Raw genomic sequence first — 20,891 nt, 5'->3', positions numbered from 1 at the left:
GGGTAAATGTGTTCTCTGAATATTCTGCCCTTGGTGTGGTACGCGCTGGGAGATCTGTGGTTTGTTTAAAGCAACAGTACTGTACTAAACAGGAAAAAGAACTGTGTTAGAGGAAATATGTGAAAGATTGTTTGGTTATCAGAGTGATTATCAAGTTGAGTGATTGATATATAGCAAACTGAGGATCAACAGAGGAGGTAGCCAACTGCACTGCTGATGTAGTAGGCTAGAGGCCTAACACATCAGGGCCTTTTTGCTACTTTCAGCTGGTTTTTGTTGTGAGTGAGAGGCAGAAAGCCTTCCCGTTACATCCTGTAGGTCTACCGGGTGAGAGGCAGAAAGCCTTCCCGTTAAACCTTGACAAGCTTACTCTGACTTGCTACGTGTGGCCAACCGAAGATAAGGTACAGGCACACTAAAAAGGGCATTTGCAGAATAAAGGTGAGCTGTCTAAAGAATAAGTTGAAGCCATGGCAACTTGTTCCTTGTGCAGTCAGGGCCCCCAATGGGATCCAGAACCGCTATGCAGATTGTAAAAGACAGAGAAGGAAAGGAAGCAGTGAAAGATGTGGGACCAATATTGAAAAAGGCAAACATGCCAGAGTGTGGATGTTTGGATGTACAAAAAGGCACAGACAAGGGAGGAAAATAGCAAGTGAATAAATGGTGTCTGAGACAGTGCAGCAGTATGGAAGGTGTATTATGAAGGTTTTGATCCTCAAAAGTACGACTATGACAGACACATTACTACTACTGTTATACCTTTGTATAACCAGAAACCCAGACAAGACAGATGGACTTGTAAACACTGTGGTCAGACAAACACAGACTGGAGAAATACTTGTATGACCTGTGCTGCAACCCGACCTAAGTGAATTACACTAAATCCTGTCCAGACAAGATTACATGTAGTGACATAAGAAGCTGACACAGGAGTGTGGTTAGTGGGTAGTGGGGACATTGACTTTTTGTGAGTAAGCTGACAGTAATCCTTTTGAGAAGGAAGTTGTAGAACAGCATGTCACCCCAACCGATCATCTAGTCACCTCCACCACCAGACCCACTACCAGAGAACCAACTACATCAGGTAGAGTAAGGCTACGTTCACATTAGCGTTGTGCGACGCAGCGTCGGGCGCCGCTGCGTCGCCGCATGCGTCATGCACCCCTATATTTAACATGGGGGCGCATGGACATGCGTTGCATTTGCGTTTTGTGACGCATGCGTCGCTGCGGCGCACGCGTCAGGGCGCACAGGACGCAGCAAGTTGCATTTTTTGTGCGTCCAAAATCAAGCAAAAAAAGGACGCATGCGTCACAAAACGCTGCGTTGTGCATGCGTTCACATTTGCGTTGGGTGTTGCGTCGCCGACGCTGCGGCGCACAACGCAAATGTGAACGTAGCCTAAGACAGATACAGGAGTATTATCCCTGGAGCTCCTCTGACTAGCTAGCTACGTTAAAACAGTTGCCTGACCCCAAGAACCAACCTTTCCCATTTTACAGACAAATAAAGACAATACAACAGACGTATAAGTGCACCTGGGCAGACCTAGAGAGCTTGTTGAGTGTGCAAAGGCAGGTGATGTACTAGGACACATAATTAAGACACATACAGATGTGGCAAAGGATCAAGCCTGGGGCATGAATGATAAATCTGCACGGTCTGGCGCGACGTACTGAGAATCACTAAAACAATGGGCTATAGTGAAACAATCAGAGCAGTCTGTACTCCTGACTGACGTGACACAGCAGAAAGGAGAGAGTGTAGAGATGTACAGTTACAGCTGAAATGGGCAGACATGGGGTATAGTCCAATAAACCCACTCAAATGTTAAAATATTGGTAAATGCATTTATTGACGGTATGAACAAAGGCTTATGAGATGCAGTACAGACAGCCAGACCTGAATGGAGAAATGTAGATCCAAAAGACCACCTGAAGGTGGCTAAAGGAGTTGAACAATCCAGGACCATAAGACGACCTGTCATGTATACTGGAGCACAAGGAAAACAGTGGAGACGTAGTAAGGGACCTAAGGACGTAGAATCAGTGAAGAGCTGAATTGTGGAGAAAATGGACACTATGCCAACCACTGCAGAAACCCTTCAAAGGAGACTAAGCAGACCAATCTCCACCTCCTTCACCTTCAGACTAGGATACTGGCAACCCAGTGACAAATGTGTGCACTGTTCTTCTCCCCTCCGGACCTGGTCTTGCCTTGATGACCACCATAACAATGCCGGGGGGGAGTGGCAGAATTTTTGATAGACACTGGGGCAGCCGGGACTGTGGTACACAAAGACTTGATAATGCCAGACATGACTACTAACGAGATTGTGGAATGTGTGGGGGTAAAGGGACAAGTGACAGAAGCCCTAATGTCTAAACAAACAAGACTAAAATTACGAGACAGCCAAGAGGTGCTTGCAAAACTTATTATTAGTGACAATAGCCCTAGGAATTTGCTGGGAGCAGATGTGTTGAGTGCTATCCAGGCCACCATACAGTGCTCTCCTGAGGGTATTACAGTCACAAGTCGCCTCTCAAATAAACACTTGTGTAAGATTGCAGCAATGGTGTATATAATAACAAAAACAGTGAAAGTAAAACGCCTGACACCAAAATGTCTGAGGATGGGGAAATGAGATAGGTGCCAGACACAGTTTGGGCAAAGGGAAAAACATGTGGGTCGGCTGCCCATTTACCCCTGTCATGATTAAATTGAAAGAAGGAACCACTCCTCCTTGTTTAAAGCAATAACCCTTGAGCCTAGCTAAATCAATGGCCCTGAGCAGGGATATTAAAGAGTATGTTAAGGCAGGGGTTCTGGTGCAAAGATCTTTCCCCTGCAACATCCCTTTGTACAAGGGTTCCCCTAACACTTACAGAATGGTTCATGACTTAAGGGCTATTAATGATGTTAAAGAGAGTGTGACCTCAATTATCTCTAACCCACACACCTTTCTGTCACAGATCCCAGCAACGTCAAAATGTTTCACAGTCATTGATTTGGCAAATGCATTCTTCTCTGTACCCCTGCACCCTCACTGTCAGTATCTTTTTTTTCTTTTACTCACAAAGGTAAACAATATTGTTGGACGGTCCTCTCACAAGGGGGAAAGAACTCCCCTACCATCTATTCAACAGCGATGGCAGGGATCCTTGAGCAGTGGCAACCACCTCATCCACAGATTGTACTATTACAGTGCGTGGATGACCTCCTGCTCTGCTGCCCGGACCAGATGTCCTTGCTGTTTTCTGGCAGAGAAGGGTTGCAAAGTCTCACGTGACAAATTACAGTATTGCAAACAAAAGGTCACATTTTCAGGACATTGTATTGCTGAAGGTACAAGACACCTGACTAAAGAGAGAAAACAGGCAATTCAAAATCTCCCTTTGGCCAGGTCACACCAGCATCTACGCACTTTCCTAGGCTTGGTGACCTACTGTAGGCCTTGGATAATCCATAGTGTATAATAGACCCCAGATAACCACTGCTGACTAGGGAAGTGAGTGTCCATACTGAGGGTGGATGGGCAAAGCTGGTAGAAAGCCCCCTTATGGGTACCAGACTCATGAGACAGTAGCTCCTTTGTGGACCATGATAGTAGTACGATCGTAGATGTAGTCTAAGATTCAAGGATTTTATACTTCTTATATGTTTTCAATAGACAGTAAGCAGCATGTTCTGGGTACGTTGGAAATAAAGGTTAGCATGACCTGGGGTAATGGGGGAGGGCTACATGAATTACATTGAGAGTTACATTTGTTGTAAATGGTATAAAATACTGCCTCTTGCTTCATTACATCAGATAAAGTGACTTTGCTCACAATCCGTGTGCGATTTCCTTTTTCTCCAAGCGCGCTTGTAAATGAACGGCATAACCTATTGATTTGGCCTCACTGGTGATCTCGCATGTCTGACATTGGGTCAGAACGCAAACAGCTACAACATAGGAGAGGTCTGCTTAGAAGGTGCACACAAACCGACAGTGGTTAACAACATGTTTACAAGTACGCTCGAGAATGGACGTCCATCTCTCCTTCAACCATGTGAAAATCACTACTTCATAAAGGAGTTGCTACACAGCACTTCAGCACCAAGTATCTTAGCGAGTCGTGCCTATGATGATTGCATTCAGAATTGCGACCAAGATCACCTTGGGTGTACGGTCTTCCGCAAGACCAAAGAAGATAATCGTACAGCAATGTCATTTGAAGACAGACTGTTCCTAGAGATGATGGAGCAAGGAATGGTGCAGGACAAAACTAAGAGCTGGATTGCACCTCTACCCTTCAAGCCTCAAAAACAACGCTTGCCTAACAGAGAATAAGTTTACAAATGATTTGTCTCCCTCAGGCACAGCTTCCATAATAAACCAGAGATGAAAGACCATTTCTTAACCTTCATGGAGAAGATATGTAAGAACGGTCATGCAGAGTTAGCACCTACACTTCAAGACTTTGAGGACCACTGGCACCATGGTAAACATGTCCACACAGCTCTACAGCTAGAGCAGTCGAAGAATATAATTATCCGAGCTGTACATTGGGATAACTACACCAAAAATCGACTGTGTAACCAACCAAAGACCAATACCAAAAGATATTGTTCTCAGGAAACTCAACCCAGTCATGGATGGAGATGGTCTCTTAAGAATAACAGAACATGTGGAACCCCTTGAATGAAAGTGTTCACCTGAGGTTTTGCTGCGATCCTACGCCGGAATAAGACTAATAAGGCGGAGATCTGGCCCTTGAGAAAGCTGAGCGACAGGCCTGAGTCCAGTACAGTCTGTAGCAACTAAAAAAGGTGGGAAGAGAGAAGACGAGAGGAGGACGTCCACGATCCTTACACCAGGGAAAAAGGTCTTCCAGGTATGGTGATAAAATGTGTACTGATGCAGGTTTACGAGCACTAATCATTGTGGAAACGACCTGTTGTGAAAAACCAGTCTAGGTCAGAACCCAGGATTCAATGGCCAAGCCGTTAAACACAGGGCTGCTGAGTTCTGGTGGTAAATCGGACACTGGGAGAGCAGATCTGGATGATCCGAAAATCGCCAGGGCACGTCGGCGACGAACTGCACCAACTCCACGAACCACGTCCGGCGTGGCCAATCCAGAGCAACCAGGATCACTAGAACCCCCTCAGCCTTGATCTTCCTGATGACTCTCCGAAGTAGCGGCAGTTGTGGAAAAAATGTACGGAAGACGGAACTAGCGCCACGGAAGAACCAGAGCATTCACTACGATGGCTCTTGGATCTTGAGACCAAGCTATTAGCTATGAACTCGGGAACTTTGGCATTCAGTCTGGACGCCATAAGATCCACATTCGGGGTCCCCCAGCGAAGACAGATCTGTAGGAAAACTTCCGGATGAAGCTCCCACTCTCCCGAGGAGAGACCCTGATGGCTGAGGAAGTCTGTTTTCTACGCCTGGTATGTGCACTACTGATATTACCAAGTGGTTCTGCCCATCGGAGAATGCGAATTACCAAATGGCCGCCCTGCTGCGGGTACCCCCTTGATGATTGGTGCATGCAGTTGTGGAATTGTCCGATTGAATTCGGATGGAGTGACCCACCAGGAGATAATTGAACTGCTGCAGGGCTAGCCATATCGCTCGGATCTCTAGGATATTGATCAGGAGTCTTGATTCCCGAATTGACCAGCGGTCCTGAGCGGTATGAAGAAAGACTGCTCCCCAGCCCAGAAGACTGGCATTGGTAGTCACCACTAGCAATTGAACTAGGAGAAAGGACTTCCACTGGTTGAGGGAAGAGCTCAATGTCCACCATCTAAGAGCCAGCCTGATCCGCAGGAATAGACTGCACGGGCGGTCGAGGAAGAACAAGTTCCTGTCCCAAGTGGCTATGAGAGCCTGCTGCAGGTGACGAAGGAGCAGCTGCGCAAAAGTACCCGCTTCCTTTTGCTGCCACCATTTTCCCCAGTACCCTCATAGCAAACTGGATGGAATAAGGGGATGATTGACAAAGTGCGCGGGCTCCTTGTTGAAGAGTGGTTTCCAGGGTCATGCCTAAAAAGGAGATCTGCTGTTCGCGAATGGCGAAACACAGGAATTTCTGGTGGGGGGTGGGGGTTAAGAATCGGGATATGCAGGTACGCATCCCAAATGTCAATGCATGCCATACACTCTCCTTTTTCCATTGAAGTAATGACCGAACGCAGAGACTCCATGCGGAAATGACAGACCTTGACAAACTTGTTTAGAAGTTTGAGGCCTAGTATGGGTCTCACCTTCCCGTCCTTTTTTGGGACAACAATTAGGTTCGAGTTGAATCCCTCGAACCATTCATTTTCTGGGACTGAGACAATGACGCCATCGTAACGCAAAGATGGGAAAAAACCTTTGCCTTCATCTCTGACATTGGAGGATGGGAAGGGAAGAAACGTGTTGAGAGACGCGAAGACAAATCGATTTTGTATCCGGAAGACACCAGGTCTCTGACCCATTCGTCGTGGATGATGGAAAGGCAGACCTGATGAAACAGAAGTAGGCGGCCGCCTACCTTGCTGGTGTCGACCGGATAACACCAGGAGTCATTGGGTGGGAAATCTCTGAGACCTAGGTCCCTTAGATCTAGACTGTTTGAGACGACTTTCCCATTGCTGGTTGGGCCTATAGGAGGCCTGGGGTTCCCTGTCCCTCTATGGTGAGCGCCCTGACCTGGAAGAAGTAGTGGTAGTGGACCAACCCGGATTGGCGTTAAAAAATAGGAAACAGATTTGTTGTTGACGCCGAAAAGGACGCCTAAGCCTCTGCTGGGGAAGAAATTTGCTCTTTCCTCCCGTAGCATCGGAGATAAGCTGAAATAGCTTTTCGACAAATAAATGACCACTCTGGTAAGGAAGGGATGTCAGAGACGTTTTGACGCAGAATCCACTTTCCATTCTCTGAGCAATAAGACCCTTCTGATCGTGATGGTATTTGCTGCTGACAGAGCAGCACAGCTAGCCGCATCCAAAGATGCGTGTACCAAGTAATCTCCTGCCCGAGAAATCTGGTTGGCTAAATACGCTGCCTCTGGAGGAAGATTACTGCTTTGAATGGAATTAGCCAAGGTCTCCGACCAGGAGTAGCTTTAGCTACCAATGCTTCCTGACGATCCGTGGGATTTTTAATGGATGATCCATCCGGCAGGGATAGAAGGGCTTTGGAAGCCCAATCTTTCCTTATATCAGCTGAAAAAGGATACTTCGCCTCAAGAGGTCATTGTCCTGTGAAGCGTTTATCCAGTCACTCCCTGTGCTGATTAACTATAGCCTGAAACTCCGGGTGAATGGCAAATGCTATATGAGGCCATTTAGTCTTCTTGAAGGACTCAGCGTGATCCGGCACGGAGTCTTCGTCAACCTTCAGAGTCTGGGTGACAGCCTCAATCAGTGAATCCACAGTTTTCTGAAAATCTGGCGAATCGGGATCCAAGGAGACTATCAATTCAAAGTCAGAATCCTGTTCGCTACAAACCTCTGGAGATGGAGAGCGAGAAACAGAGCTCATGGACGCCAAGACAAGTGATTGCTCGGATGACATACTACGGATCCGTTTTCCAGACGTGTGTACGTTTCTATAGTCCTTGCGGCCCCTGTTAGCCGACGGCTCTCTTGTAGGGGAGGAACCATCTATGTCAGTCATTCGAAAACATCGTGATTCACAGAAGAAACATGGAAGGATTCAATCGCTTTGGCCAAAGAAGCTGTGGATTGCGACAGTGACGACACCGACTCAGGGGTACTAAGTACACTGGGCTCCGTGGCAGCGGGGGGCTCCTGAGAGTATTTGGGGTCACAATTTGCAGAGCGAGACTAATACTCTTATGATACTTTTTAGGTGCATTAGGCTGGGACATGTGCCCCTTTAATAGGGATTCCTACAGAGTATGGGGTACAGCAGAGGTGAGGAAGAGTAATAGTGCAGTGCTCCCTTACCCAGATCCTGTCCCCTTGCAATGTGGCACTTCTGATGTGGTTAGCGCTGTCCTCAGTGCGGATGCCTCTGGATCCTTGTGTCAGAAAGCTCCTCCAGGATGCCAGCGTGTCCAGAGGTGGCAGGGGAAGGGGAAAGATAGCCACCAAGATCTGCATAGGCGCTTCTCGTCCTGGACGAAAAGTGCCAGAATAGTGGGATGGGCCGCCTTAGCACGTCACAGTGCAGGCAGAGACTCCGGCTGCGGCCTGCACAAGGCTGAAGCCAGTGGCTAAATTTTTCGGTGCCAGCAGGTGCCGAACAGGAGAAAAGCTGGATGTTCGCCGCAGCCCCCACCCCCCCTCTCCGCTTTACCAGGATGGGACACAAAATACCAGCGCCGCTCTGGAGCGCGGCCAGCTCAGAGCCCTCCAGCCTCGGCACTTACCCGGAGGAGCTGCTGGGTGGCAGGTAACGCAGCTATATGTAGCAGGTCGAGATACAGTAGGTCTTCCTGCTGTCGCTGCTGGTTTTGGACGTGCAGGGATAAAGGGGAACCCTCAATCCACCATCCCTTTCATAGGGAGGTGGAGAGGAACTGTCCGCCTCCTTGCATCATATGCTTTAACAGTGGTGATGCAGCGGGGACTGCACAGACGCCAAAAAAGTGCTTCTGTACATCGAAAGGGTTAAATCCCCCAGGATGGACAGGGCTGGTTGTCCGGCATTAGGCCTCGCTGCAGCCTGAAGTACTGCAGTGCGCAGGCGCCGGGCCTCTCTGACCTTTCCCGGCGCCTGCAAACTGCAGTACTTTGCTCTGCCCTCAACAGGGCAGAGAATTACACTTGCGCAGGAGACGCGGCAGGAAGCAAAGAAGACGACGTCATCGTATGAAGATGGGAGGCACTGGACACGGACCTGCGATGCCCATCGGACCCGGACCACACTGTAGATAAGCCCCGGATGGCAGTGGCCTCAGTTTATAGGGCAAAATTGAGGTGACAGATTCCCTTTAAGAGACTCATCATCCCTAAAAATCAGCCCAGGCGTGGCGTCCCATGTCGCAGGAGGGGGTACATGGAGGCAACACTCCACGTTCCCGCCTGTTGTTGGTTTGGGGAGAAAGGAACCTTGAAAGGATCCGTCATCCATTCATCCGAAGAAAAGTAAAAAATCCAAAAATTTGAAAATTAAAATAAAAAAGGATTTTTGGTCTGAAGACCAGACCTGTGTGCCTCCTACGGACACTAAGCATGAACTGGTTCTCTTGGAGCCAGCATGAGGGTGTATACTGCAGAGGAGGAGCTAGCTTTCTTTGTATTAACTTAGTGTCGCCTCCTAGCGGCAGCATCATAACACCCATGGTCCTGTGCCCCCCAATGAAGTGAAAGAGAAAATAATGATTCCTCTACACTGTGACATCCCTTAAGATATTTGTAGACCGCTATTAACTCTCCTCTTCGCATTCTTTTTTGCAAGCTAAACATTCCCAGTTTCTTTACCCTTTCCTCATATAACATACTTTGCAGTCCGCTCACCATCTTGTCTGAACTTGCTCCAGTTATTCAATGTCTTTTTTTTTTATTTTCAATCGTTTTTATTGAATTTTCTCACATAACAAACAGACATTTTACAATAAACATAAGAATCCCGGCAGCGTAGGGCCCTAACAAAGGCAATTATGGCAAGATATTGCCAAGAATATTTCAAAACAATATGCGTAACAGATGACATATGCAAATAGCAGTCTTTTTTCTTCCCTTCTCCCTCAATTACCTTTTTTTTTTTTTTTTTTTTTTTTTTTTTTTAATTGTGGGGCCCAGAACTGGGCACAGTATTCCTTAGGAGCCTGAGCAAGGAGGAGTAGAGGGGGATAATTACTTCAAGTGATCTAGACTCTAGGTTTCTCTTAATACATCCCAGAACTGTGTTTGCCTTTTTTGCTGCAGCATTACACTGTTGACTCATGTACAGTCTGTGATCTATTAGTATACCCAAGTCTTTTTCACAGGTGCTAGTTCTATTCCTTCCATTCTGTAGATCTAATTCTCATTTTTCTTGCCCAAATGTAGAATCTTGTTTTTCTGCCTGTTAAATAACATTACATTAGTCAGTGCCAAATGATCAAGCTGATCTAGATCCTGAACTGAGCTATCATTCCATGCTTTGCATCGTTTGCAAATTTGATTAATTTATCTTTCGTTCCCTTATCTGGATCATTTACAAAAATGTTGAACAGCAATAGGGTAGGACAGAGCCTTATGGTACCCCACCTGAACTGCCCTTCCAATTGGATGTGCAATAATTTATTACCACTTTGCATACGATCACTGAGCCTGTTATGAACCCACTTAACCGTAGCCTTGTCAATTCCCATCTTTTTTTTTTTTTTTTTAGTATGTAGATACTTTATCAAATGCTTGGCTGAAGTCAAGATATACTATGTCTATTACTCTTCCCTGACACACCCAGTCAGTGATACCATCATAGAAGGAAATTAGATTAATCTGGCATGACTTGTTTGCTGCAAACCTGTGTCTTCAAAGTCATTTACAGACAGTCAGTACAGGAGTGTCATGTGAAATTGGTAAATATGTTCCACCGCGGTTACAGTGCGGAATGCAACCAGATGTGACATGCCACACAAAGGCAGAATTAGTCCTACTGGTAATTATGTTTCCAGGAGTACATCCTGACAGCTCAATGGAGGTAGTCCTCATCCTTCATAGGGAAAGGAATCACACGAGAGGTTAAAAGAGACCTTCAACCCTCACCCCTTAAAGTACCACATCAGGATGGGTGCAACTATTTTATTTAATCTTCCCATACAAATGTTAATTCATATGAGCAGAAGAAATACTTATGGAGGGAACCCAACGGTGCTGTCAGGATGGAGTCCTAGAAACCTAATTCCCCCATTTCAGGATGTCCCTCCTGACAGCACAGTGGAGACTACCAGAGCAAAGTACTAGGGTGGGACAACTACTGGAAGAACCTTCCTTCCAAAGGCAGTCTGCTGACCTGACTGACAACACATCCAAATCATATTTAGTAATTACGGTAGTTGATGTTATTGAGCAAGTACAAAAAAAATCAATTTGAAAATGGCCCCTGCACAGTAGCAGCTCTCGGTACACACTATACAGTGCAGGCGTGGCAGGCGCCATTTTCAAATTGATTTTATTTTGTACTTGCTCAATAACATCAACAACTGTTATTACTAGGACACTAAACATGCGATTATGCTGCAGAGCAGGGCCCACGGCTGACACCTGCCTGCAGAAGTTTTTTTCCTTTTTTCTAAAGTATCTACAGGTATTCATTATGTAAACTAGGGGGCAGGTCAGTGAGGGATCAGTGACCTATCAGCAGTCTGCATTATGAATACCTAATCAGAGCACCACATGAAGACCCCCCCCTCCAGGCCCACCCCAGAGCCCAAGAATCTCATTAACTAAAAATTGAAAATAAAGTTAAGGATTTCATCACCCAAGGTATCAATGTCAAAAATAGCAATGACCACCAATCTAATTATAGTATAAGAAGCAGGGTGTGATTATAGAATATAAAATCCAAAACTTTATTCAAGTATATTTAAAGCCAAACGGCAAAAACTCAAAACTCACATAGAACAAAAACACAGACAAATGTCACTAAAAGTGGCAGTGTATATTAAGATAAAAAAAACAATGATAATACTTGTCCTCAAAATGATATAAGTCCCTTAGAGACAATCATTATTTTATCACCAGGGTATTTAAATATCCAAAGACAGGTTGTGTCTATAGAGAGAAAAATACTCTCACCTTATTTTCTCCTTATTAACTCAATATTAGGTACATATAGCTAGGAAAGATCTCACCTCGCTTTCCTTGAACAAAGGGAGCCGAAGGAATCATTCAGGGGGAGGTAATTAACTTCCATACAATACCCCAGATTTATATTCCACTGGGACCCTTCTCGCCGTAACCCCAATGGAAAGTCTTCCCCGTTTCGTCTCATGTACTCATCAGGGGAAGGTAGGGCAATAAACGTGATCCATCTCTCATTCAGGACCCGTTCTGTCTGTGAGGGAGGACCGGCTTACCGTGCCGCTGTCAGTGCTCGGATTAAATAGACCGCTATTCAGTCCTCATGTGATAAGCGTACCTGTGTCATTTCCTGTGCGCCCCTGAGGGGAATGCACAGTTGAAGCGCAAGAGTCACTTCCGATAGTGTTCATGTGACTTTCATTTGGAACGCAGCGCTGAGCCGCAAGAGTCATTTCCTGTAATGTTCATCATGTGACTTTCATTTAGAACGCAGCGCTGAGCGGCATCTATTATGTTCAGCGCATGGACCTTAGATATAAATCCATCAAAACGTCCTCCATCTTTCCGGGGCACAAGATCAAACCACATGTGTAATACATAGCGCTACATCTAAAATGCCACCTATTTAACCCCTTCAGTTAAATAAAACACTGCAGGGAGGGTTTTGACAGAGGAGGATTACTTAGTCTAAAGGATCCAAACCTATCTCCAGATGGGAGGGAGGATCCATATTAGGTCAAAGCAAGTGCTGGCTCAAAAAGAAAAAGAAAAGGAAAAAAAATATTTTTTGGTTTAAGATTCGAAATGTAGCAGATTTAAATTTATCAGGTTTCATTTAAAGAATACTGGGCCAAAGGAGAAGCGGTGGAAGGGAAGGCTATATATATATATATATATATATATATATATATATATATATATATATATATATATATATATATATATATATATATATATATATATATATATATATATCTATAATATAACGCTGGGAGCGTCACTCTGTCCGAAGCCTCTATAGACTGCGCAAGCGCACGCGCCGGCGCAGTCTAGGCCCCACAGAGCGACGCTCCCAGGAGATCGCGGTATGCGTAAACACTGAACGCTCACCGCGATCTCCAACGGAGAAGCAGGGACCGCCAGGAGGGTAAGTATGATATATTTACCTGTCCCGTTCCTCCGTTGCGCGCTGCCCCTCCGTCCTCCGGTCCACATCCTCTGCCTGTGACGTTCACAGTTCAGAGGGCGCGATGACGCGCTTAATGCGCGCCGCCCTCTGACTGAACAGTCACAGGCAGAGGACCCGGAAGACAGACCGGCGCGCAGCGCTGGATCAGGGCCAGGTAACTATAGCAAGTGCCGGGGGCCTGAGCTAGCGGCGACTCCGGCACCTGACCCCCACAGCGCGCCGGTGTCCCCGCCTGCTCAGGCCCCCAGCACCGCCGCGCACAGCCTGAGCCACCGCACCCAGCACAGCCTGAGCCACCGCACCCAGCACGGCCTGAGCCACCGCAGCCAGCACCGCCTGAGCCACCGCAGCCAGCACCGCCTGAGCCACCGCAGCCAGCACCGCCTGAGCCACCGCACCCAGCACGGCCTGAGCCACCGCACCCAGCACGGCCTGAGCCACCGCACCCAGCACGGCCTGAGCCACCGCACCCAGCACGGCCTGAGCCACCGCACCCAGCACGGCCTGAGCCACCGCACCCAGCACGGCCTGAGCCACCGCACCCAGCACGGCCTGAGCCACCGCACCCAGCACGGCCTGAGCCACCGCACCCAGCACGGCCTGAGCCACCGCACCCAGCACGGCCTGAGCCACCGCACCCAGCACGGCCTGAGCCACCGCACCCAGCACGGCCTGAGCCACCGCACCCAGCACGGCCTGAGCCACCGCACCCAGCACGGCCTGAGCCACCGCACCCAGCACGGCCTGAGCCACCGCACCCAGCACGGCCTGAGCCACCGCACCCAGCACAGCCGCCCACAGCCACGCACAGCCGCCGCACCCAGCACAGCCTGAGCCACCGCACAGCCTGAGCCACCGCACCCAGCACAGCCACGCACAGCCGCCGCACCCAGCACAGCCACGCACAGCCGCCGCACCCAGCACAGCCACGCACAGCCGCCTGCACTCAGCACCGCCACGCACAGCTGCCCGCGCTCAGCTCCGCCACGCAAAGCCACCCACGCACAGCACAGCCACATACAGCCGCCCGCACTCAGCACAGCCGCCTGCACTTAGCACAGCCGCCCGCACTGATGGGGGCGCAGGATGGAGCAGCACATGATAGGGTGGAGCAGCACATGACAGGATGGGGGCGCAGGATGGAGCAGCACAGCCACCGCACCCAGCACAGCCACCGCACCCAGCACAGCCGCCCGCACCCAGCACAGCCTGAGCCACCGCACCCAGCACAGCCACGCACAGCTGCCGCACCCAGCACAGCCACCGCACCCAGCACAGCCACGCCCACCCAGCACGGCCACGCACAGCCGCCTGTACTCAGCACAGCCACGCACAGCCGCCTGCACTCAGCACCGCCACGCACAGCCGCCCGCACTCAGCACCGCCACGCACAGCCGCCCGCACTCAGCACCGCCACGCACAGCCGCCCGCACTCAGCACCGCCACGCACAGCCGCCCGCACTCAGCACCGCCACGCACAGCCGCCCACGCACAGCATAGCCACGCACAGCCGCCGCACCCAGCATAGCCACGCACAGCCGCCGCACCCAGCATAGCCACGCACAGCCGCCGCACCCAGCACCGCCACAAACAGCCGCCCACACCCAGCACAGCCACGCACAGCCGCCCACACCCAGCACAGCCACGCACAGCCGGCCACACCCAGCACAGCCGCCCGCACCCAGCACAGCCTGAGCCGCCGCACCCAGCACAGCCGCCGCACCCAGCACAGCCACCGCACGCCGCACACAGCCACGCCCACCCAGCACAGCCACGCACAGCCGCCCGCACTCAGCACCGCCACGCACAGCCGCCCGCACTCAGCACCGCCACGCACAGCCGCCCATGCACAGCACAGCCACATACAGCCGCCGCACCCAGCATAGCCACGCACAGCCGCCCGCACCCAGCACCGCCACGCACAGCCGCCGCACCCAGCACAGCCACGCACAGCCGCCCGCACCCAGCACAGCTGCCCGCACCCAGCACAGCCGCCTGCACTCAGCACAGCCACGCACAGCCGCCCACAGCCACGCACAGCCGCCTGCACTCAGCACCGCCACTCACAGCTGCCCGCACTCAGCACCGCCACGCACAGCCGCCCACGCATAGCACAGCCACATACAGCCGCCCGCACTTAGCACAGCCGCCCGCACTGATGGGGTGCAGGATGGAGCAGCACATGATAGGGTGGAGCAGCACATGACAGGATGGGGGCGCAGGATGGAGCAGCACAGCCACCGCACCCAGCACAGCCACCGCACCCAGCACAGCCACTGCACCCAGCACAGCCACCGCACCCAGCACAGCCACGCACCCAGCACAGCCACGCACAGCCGCCCGCACCCAGCACAGCCACGCACAGCCGCCCGCACTCAGTACCGCCACGCACAGCCGCCCGCACCCAGCACAGCCACCTGCACCCAGCACAGCCACGCCCAGCCGCCCGCACCCAGCACAGCCACGCCCAGCCGCCCACGCACAGCACAGCCACATACAGCTGCCCGCACTCAGCACAGCCGCCCGCACTGATGGGGGCGCAGGATGGGAGCACATGACAGGATGGGGATGCAGGATGGAGTAGCACATACCAGGATGGAGACCATATACCAATATAAATGCTCGCCACCCGGGCGTAGAACGGGTTCAATAGCTAGTATATATATATATATATATATATATATATATATATATATATATATATATATATATATATATATATATATATATATATATATATATATATATATATACACACACACACACACACACACTCCTTCGGCTAACTTTGATCAAGGAAAGCGAGGCGAGATCTTTCCTGGCTATATGTACCTAATATTGAGTTAATAAGGAGAAAATAAGGCGAGGGTGTGTTTCTCTTTATAGACGCAACCTTTCTTTTGATATTTAAGTACCCTGGTGATAAAAAATAGGCATTAGACCTACCGGTAATTATGTTTCCAGGAGTCCATCCTGACAGCACCCTGGAGGACGTCCTCCACCTCCTTGCCGGGACAGGAAACACACGAGAGTTTAAAGGTCCGGTCCCACCCCCAATTCCTCAATGTTGTAACAAGAACCATCTCATGGAAAATGCAAAAAAAAACTTTAATGAAAGGATCGTTTTACATCATATTATGTATGACAAGACGGGGGGGAACTACCAGTGCTGTCAGGATGGACTACTGGAAACATAATTACCGGTAGGTCTAATGCCTATTTTCCAGGACGTCCCTCCTGACAGCACCCTGGAGAGTACAAAAGCACCTCCTTAGGGTGGGATTACCGCTTGGAGGACCTTCCTCCCAAAAGCGGTCTGCTGACCGGACATTACATCAAGTTTGTAATGTTTACAGAAGGTGCCAGCACTGGCCCATGTCGCAGCCCTACAGATCTGTTCTAATGATGCTCCTGCCCGCTCAGCCCAGGAAGCATAAACACCGCGTGTAGAGTGGGCACGTAAACCTAATGGAGGGGGAATCCCCTCAGACTGGTAAGCATCTGAGATAACTGTCGTGATCCAACGTGTAATTGAGGCCTTAGAGGCCTTTTTACCCTTGTTATTTCCCCCAAAAGAATAAAGAGGTTTGGGTCTATACGCCAAGTACTTGTGGCCCCCAGATAATCTATAACCGCCTGTATAACATCCAGCGAGTCGAGGGCTTTCTCCTTCGCGTTGGAAGGGTTGTTACAGAAAGAAGGAAGCACTATCTCCTGATTTCTATTTTTAGCAGAGCCTACCTTTGGTATGAATGCAGGGTCTAGTTTCAGGATTAAGCTATCATCCCTGATCTGGAGATACGGGTCTCTGGTACATAGGGCTTGGATTTCCCCAACCCTCTTTGCCGTGGTGATCGCCACTAGAAAGGCAGTTTTCCGTGTGCGAATTGATATAGGCATATCCTCACCCAGAGCGTAAGTACCCCTACACAAGGACCTGAGGACTAAGTTAAGGTCCCAAGATGGAGACAACTGCCTAATGGTGGGATGCATTCTCAGGGTAGCCCGAATGAACCTAACTATCCATGGGTGAGATGCTAAAGGATAGTCTAATAAAGAGCTTAATGCTGAAACCTGTACCTTTAAGGTGCTGGGTCTAAAACCCTTGTTGAACCCTTTTTGAAGGAAGTTTAAGATACCAGGCATGTCCGGAGAGCCTGTCACAACGTCGGACCTGCCACCCTCCAGACAGAATCGTTTCCAGATTTTTAGGTAAACTGCTGATGTTACAGGTTTTCTACTAGCCTGGATAGTGGCTGATTTGATAAGCCTGTAGCCTTCAAGATGTCCCTTTCAGGATCCAAGCTGAAAGACGGAGCTTTCCTGGGTTCGGATGGTAAACCGGACCCTGGTGAATGACATCCCCCCGCAGAGGCAACTCGATTGGGTTGTCGATCGCTAAGGCCCCTAGTAGAGGGAACCAGCTTCTTCTTGGCCACTACGGAACAATCAGAATGACCTTTGCTTGGTCCTCCTTGATCTTCCGCAGAACAGCTGGAATCAATGCCAGGGGTGGAAATGCATATAAGAGAGGTTCCACCCACCTTTGGCTCAAGGCATCTATCCTGTCTGGAAGATCCAAGGAGTTCAGAGAGAAGAATTTTGAGACCTTCAAGTTTGTTCTGTTTGCAAATAAGTCTATATTGGGGGTTCCCCACTGATGACATAACTTCTGGAAAATATTTTGGTTCAGCTCCCACTCTGTTGGACACACTCGCCATCTGCTCAGGTAATCGGCTATCACGTTCTGAGAACCTTCCAGGTGGATTGCAGTTATGGATAGAACTGTATCTTCTGCCCAGCTGAAAATTGTTTCTGCTAGGTCCTGCAGTAGTCGATATCTCGGGCCTCCCTCATGTTTCAAGAACGAGACTGTTGTCACGTTGTCGGTATGTATTCTGACATGACAATTTGAGAGCATGAGCCGATTTCGTCTTAAGGCTTCCCATACGGCATATAGTTCTTTGAAGTTGGAGGATCTGTCTCTGATGTTTGCTGGCCACCTGTCCTGGAGGATTCTGCCCTGTAGATGAGCTCCCCAGCCCCATGCGCTGGCGTCCGTAGTGACCACTACATAGGGGGAGGTGGACCATAATACACCCACCTTTAAGTTCTCTGTCTGTGTCCACCAGTGGAGAGATCTCCATACTGGTCCTGATAGCCTTAAGGGAGTGTCTAGTGAAGACCGGCGGCGATCCCAAATGGACAGAATCTGTCTCTGCAGGCGTCTTGAGTGTGACACTGCCCATCTGACACATGGTATGCATGCCGTCATTAGGCCTAGTACTTTCATAGCAATCCTTATGGAAATTCGATGTTCCAGTACGTACTGGACTCAGGCTCGAATTGTCCTGCTTTTCCTCTGGTAAGTGGGATATTCTGCATCTGGAGTCTAGACACCTTTTGTATCTCACCCAGGCATTCAAAGGTTTTAGATTTATTATAGTGCGAGTTTCGCTGGACGGTTTTGTGATGGCGAATAGGGATGAATAGTACCCCCTTCCTATTTGTGATGGAGGAACCGGAATCATTACTGCCGCACTGAGCATGTCCTGTAAATCTATTAGTATGGCAGAATCTGCTGCGACTATGGTAGGAGCGATGTACCTTTCTAGAGGAGGGGCGTAAAGCTCTATGCTGTATCCCTCTGACACGGTTCTGCGAAAACACTGATTCCGAGTGATTTGGGCCCAATTTTCTGCAAAGTGACGTAGCCTTCCCCCAATGCAGGTGGCGTCATTGTGACTTGGTTCTGGAGGTTGGACAAAAGAAGAAACCTCTGCTCTTATTACCCTGGCTATGGGAGCCCCTGTAGGGCCCTCTGCTTGACCTACTCTGCCCTCTGAAATCATACTGCTTCCTGGAGAAGAATCCTCTCCGAAAGGGCTGTGACCGTTTAGGTTTGTCCTCAGGGAACCCCTTCTTTTTGTCAGAGGCTGACTCAAGGATACTATCTAACGCTGGTCCAAATACCCTCTGCCCTGAAAATGGAATGGAGCAGAGCTTGGTCTTAGAGGCATTATCTCCTGACCAGGACCTTAACCATACAGCCGTCCTAGCAGCATTAGACAGGGAACTGTTTCTGGCTGAAAATCTAACCGACTCCGCCATCATATCAGATAAGAATGCCATCGCGACTTCATAATAGGAAGGGAACTCAGAATGTCGGATCTAAGGGTCTTATTGGACAAATGCTCTTCCAACTGACCCATCCATAAGTTCATAGATCTGGCCCCCGAAGTGGCTGCTATGTTTGTCCTAATTAGGGCGACGGAAGCATCCCAGGCCCTCTTTAGGAGAATGTCGGCTTTTCTGTCCATAGGGTCATGCAAATTAGAAGAGTCCTCAAAAGGCATGGCAGTCTTTTTGGTAACCTTTGCTACAGGAACGTCAATTTTAGGGATTTCCTCCCATAACTTGACTTCTTCAGGGTCAAATGGTAAGCGGCCTTTACAGTCACGAGATAGCACCAGCCGGCGCTCAGCATCCTTCCACTCTTCTAGAACCATAGCCTTAATATGATCACTTATAGGGAAAACTGTCTGATTTCGTGACACAAGTCCCCCGAACATCAGGTCCTGTCTGGACTGTGGCTTAGAGGTCTCCTCAATCTGCATGGTACTCCTCACTGCCTGGACAAGCTCGTCTGTCTCTTCTGACTGAAAAAGGTACTTCCTGACTCGATCCTGGTTTTCTGCTGGGAGCTCCCCCTCTTCTGATGAAGGTTCCGATCTAAAGGACTCTCTTTCAGAAGAAGTATACTCCGGCTCCCTTTGGTCTCTCTCCTGCCTGGCTCGCTTCCGGCCTGAGATGGGGCTGGACGGACGTGGCTGCGAGAGGCTGGACATAGAGGCCTGAACCTCCTCCTGAATTACGGATCTCATCTCTGAAAGCAGCGATGACTGCTCATCTTTCATGACCCTTGAACTACAAGGTGCACTGAGAGTCTTGCCATGGGAGTCTGGAAGTTTTACGTGGCATACAGGACATCTGTTGGACTTCACCGAGACCTTGCCAGGTTTTTTTAGCTTTGACTGGGGGAGCAGCGCGGATTACCTTATCCTAAACGACATAAGATAGGGAGTAATAGGCTAGATGGCGTGCTTGGATTTTTATCTGAGGTGAGGGTGGACTGTGCAAGGCAGACTTAACTCTCTCCATCCTCAATCATGTCTCCTTCAATAGATGAGATCTGAAGCTGGAGCCAGAAGCACCCCTGCACGACGCTGGACGCTATTGCAAATAGCGACCATGCTGCTATGCGTTCCACCGATGGAGCACTCGCTCTCCCCGCTTTCAATACGTCACCAGAAATGACGTTACTGGCACTGACGATACCGGAAGTGACACAGCTCCACCAAGACTCCGGAAGCCGCCCACTCAGAAGCTTAACGTGTCATGCTGGATGTAGCGTCGCCAGGACAGCACCCCCTCGCTCTCCACACCAGGATCCCTATCCTTGTGGCACCGCGTCCTGAGCCGAGAGCCTCCCACCGGGAGGAACGGCTCTATCCCTGAGCCTCGTCCTGCTCCAGGCCTTTGGGGTAGAGGGACTCCCCTCTGGGAAGTTTCGACCCTGAGCCTCTTGACAGGGGGAAGGGTATTGGCGGGCCGCACGATCCCCCTGAGCTCGGTAAGCTTGCGCAGCTCTTCTCGTGTATCCCTCCATGTAGGGACAGGAAAAACACTGAGGAATTGGGGGTGGGACCGGACCTTTAAACTCTCGTGTTTCCTGTCCCGGCAAGGAGGAGGAGGACGTCCTCCAGGGTGCTGTAAGGAGGGACGTCCTGGAAATAATGATTGTCTCTAAGGGACTTATATCATTTTGAGGACAAGTATTATCATTGTTTTTTTTTAATCTTAATATACATCATTTTAATCAGTATAACGGCTCCCTTCAAATTCAGCTAGGTTTTGGACAAACCATTTAACTTTATCGCTGATGTTAAATGAGGAT

At 49.6% G+C, this 20,891-nt stretch overlaps 2 protein-coding genes across 7 annotated transcripts in view; one reads left to right on the top strand and one right to left on the bottom strand.

Annotated features, from left to right (window-relative positions):
• The window catches only part of LOC143796732 (uncharacterized), a 612,535-nt gene that overhangs the window by 218,678 nt on the left and 372,966 nt on the right, over positions 1-20,891 (top strand). The gene's annotated exons all lie outside the window — the stretch shown is intronic.
• The window catches only part of LONP1 (lon peptidase 1, mitochondrial), a 701,187-nt gene that overhangs the window by 436,284 nt on the left and 244,012 nt on the right, over positions 1-20,891 (bottom strand). The gene's annotated exons all lie outside the window — the stretch shown is intronic.

This window comes from Ranitomeya variabilis, chromosome 1 (genome assembly GCF_051348905.1).
Source record: "Ranitomeya variabilis isolate aRanVar5 chromosome 1, aRanVar5.hap1, whole genome shotgun sequence".
In the NCBI taxonomy this organism is placed as follows: Eukaryota; Metazoa; Chordata; class Amphibia; order Anura; family Dendrobatidae; genus Ranitomeya; species Ranitomeya variabilis.
Note: the sequence above shows the minus strand (reverse complement) of the source record. Positions and strands in the feature narration are given on the sequence as shown.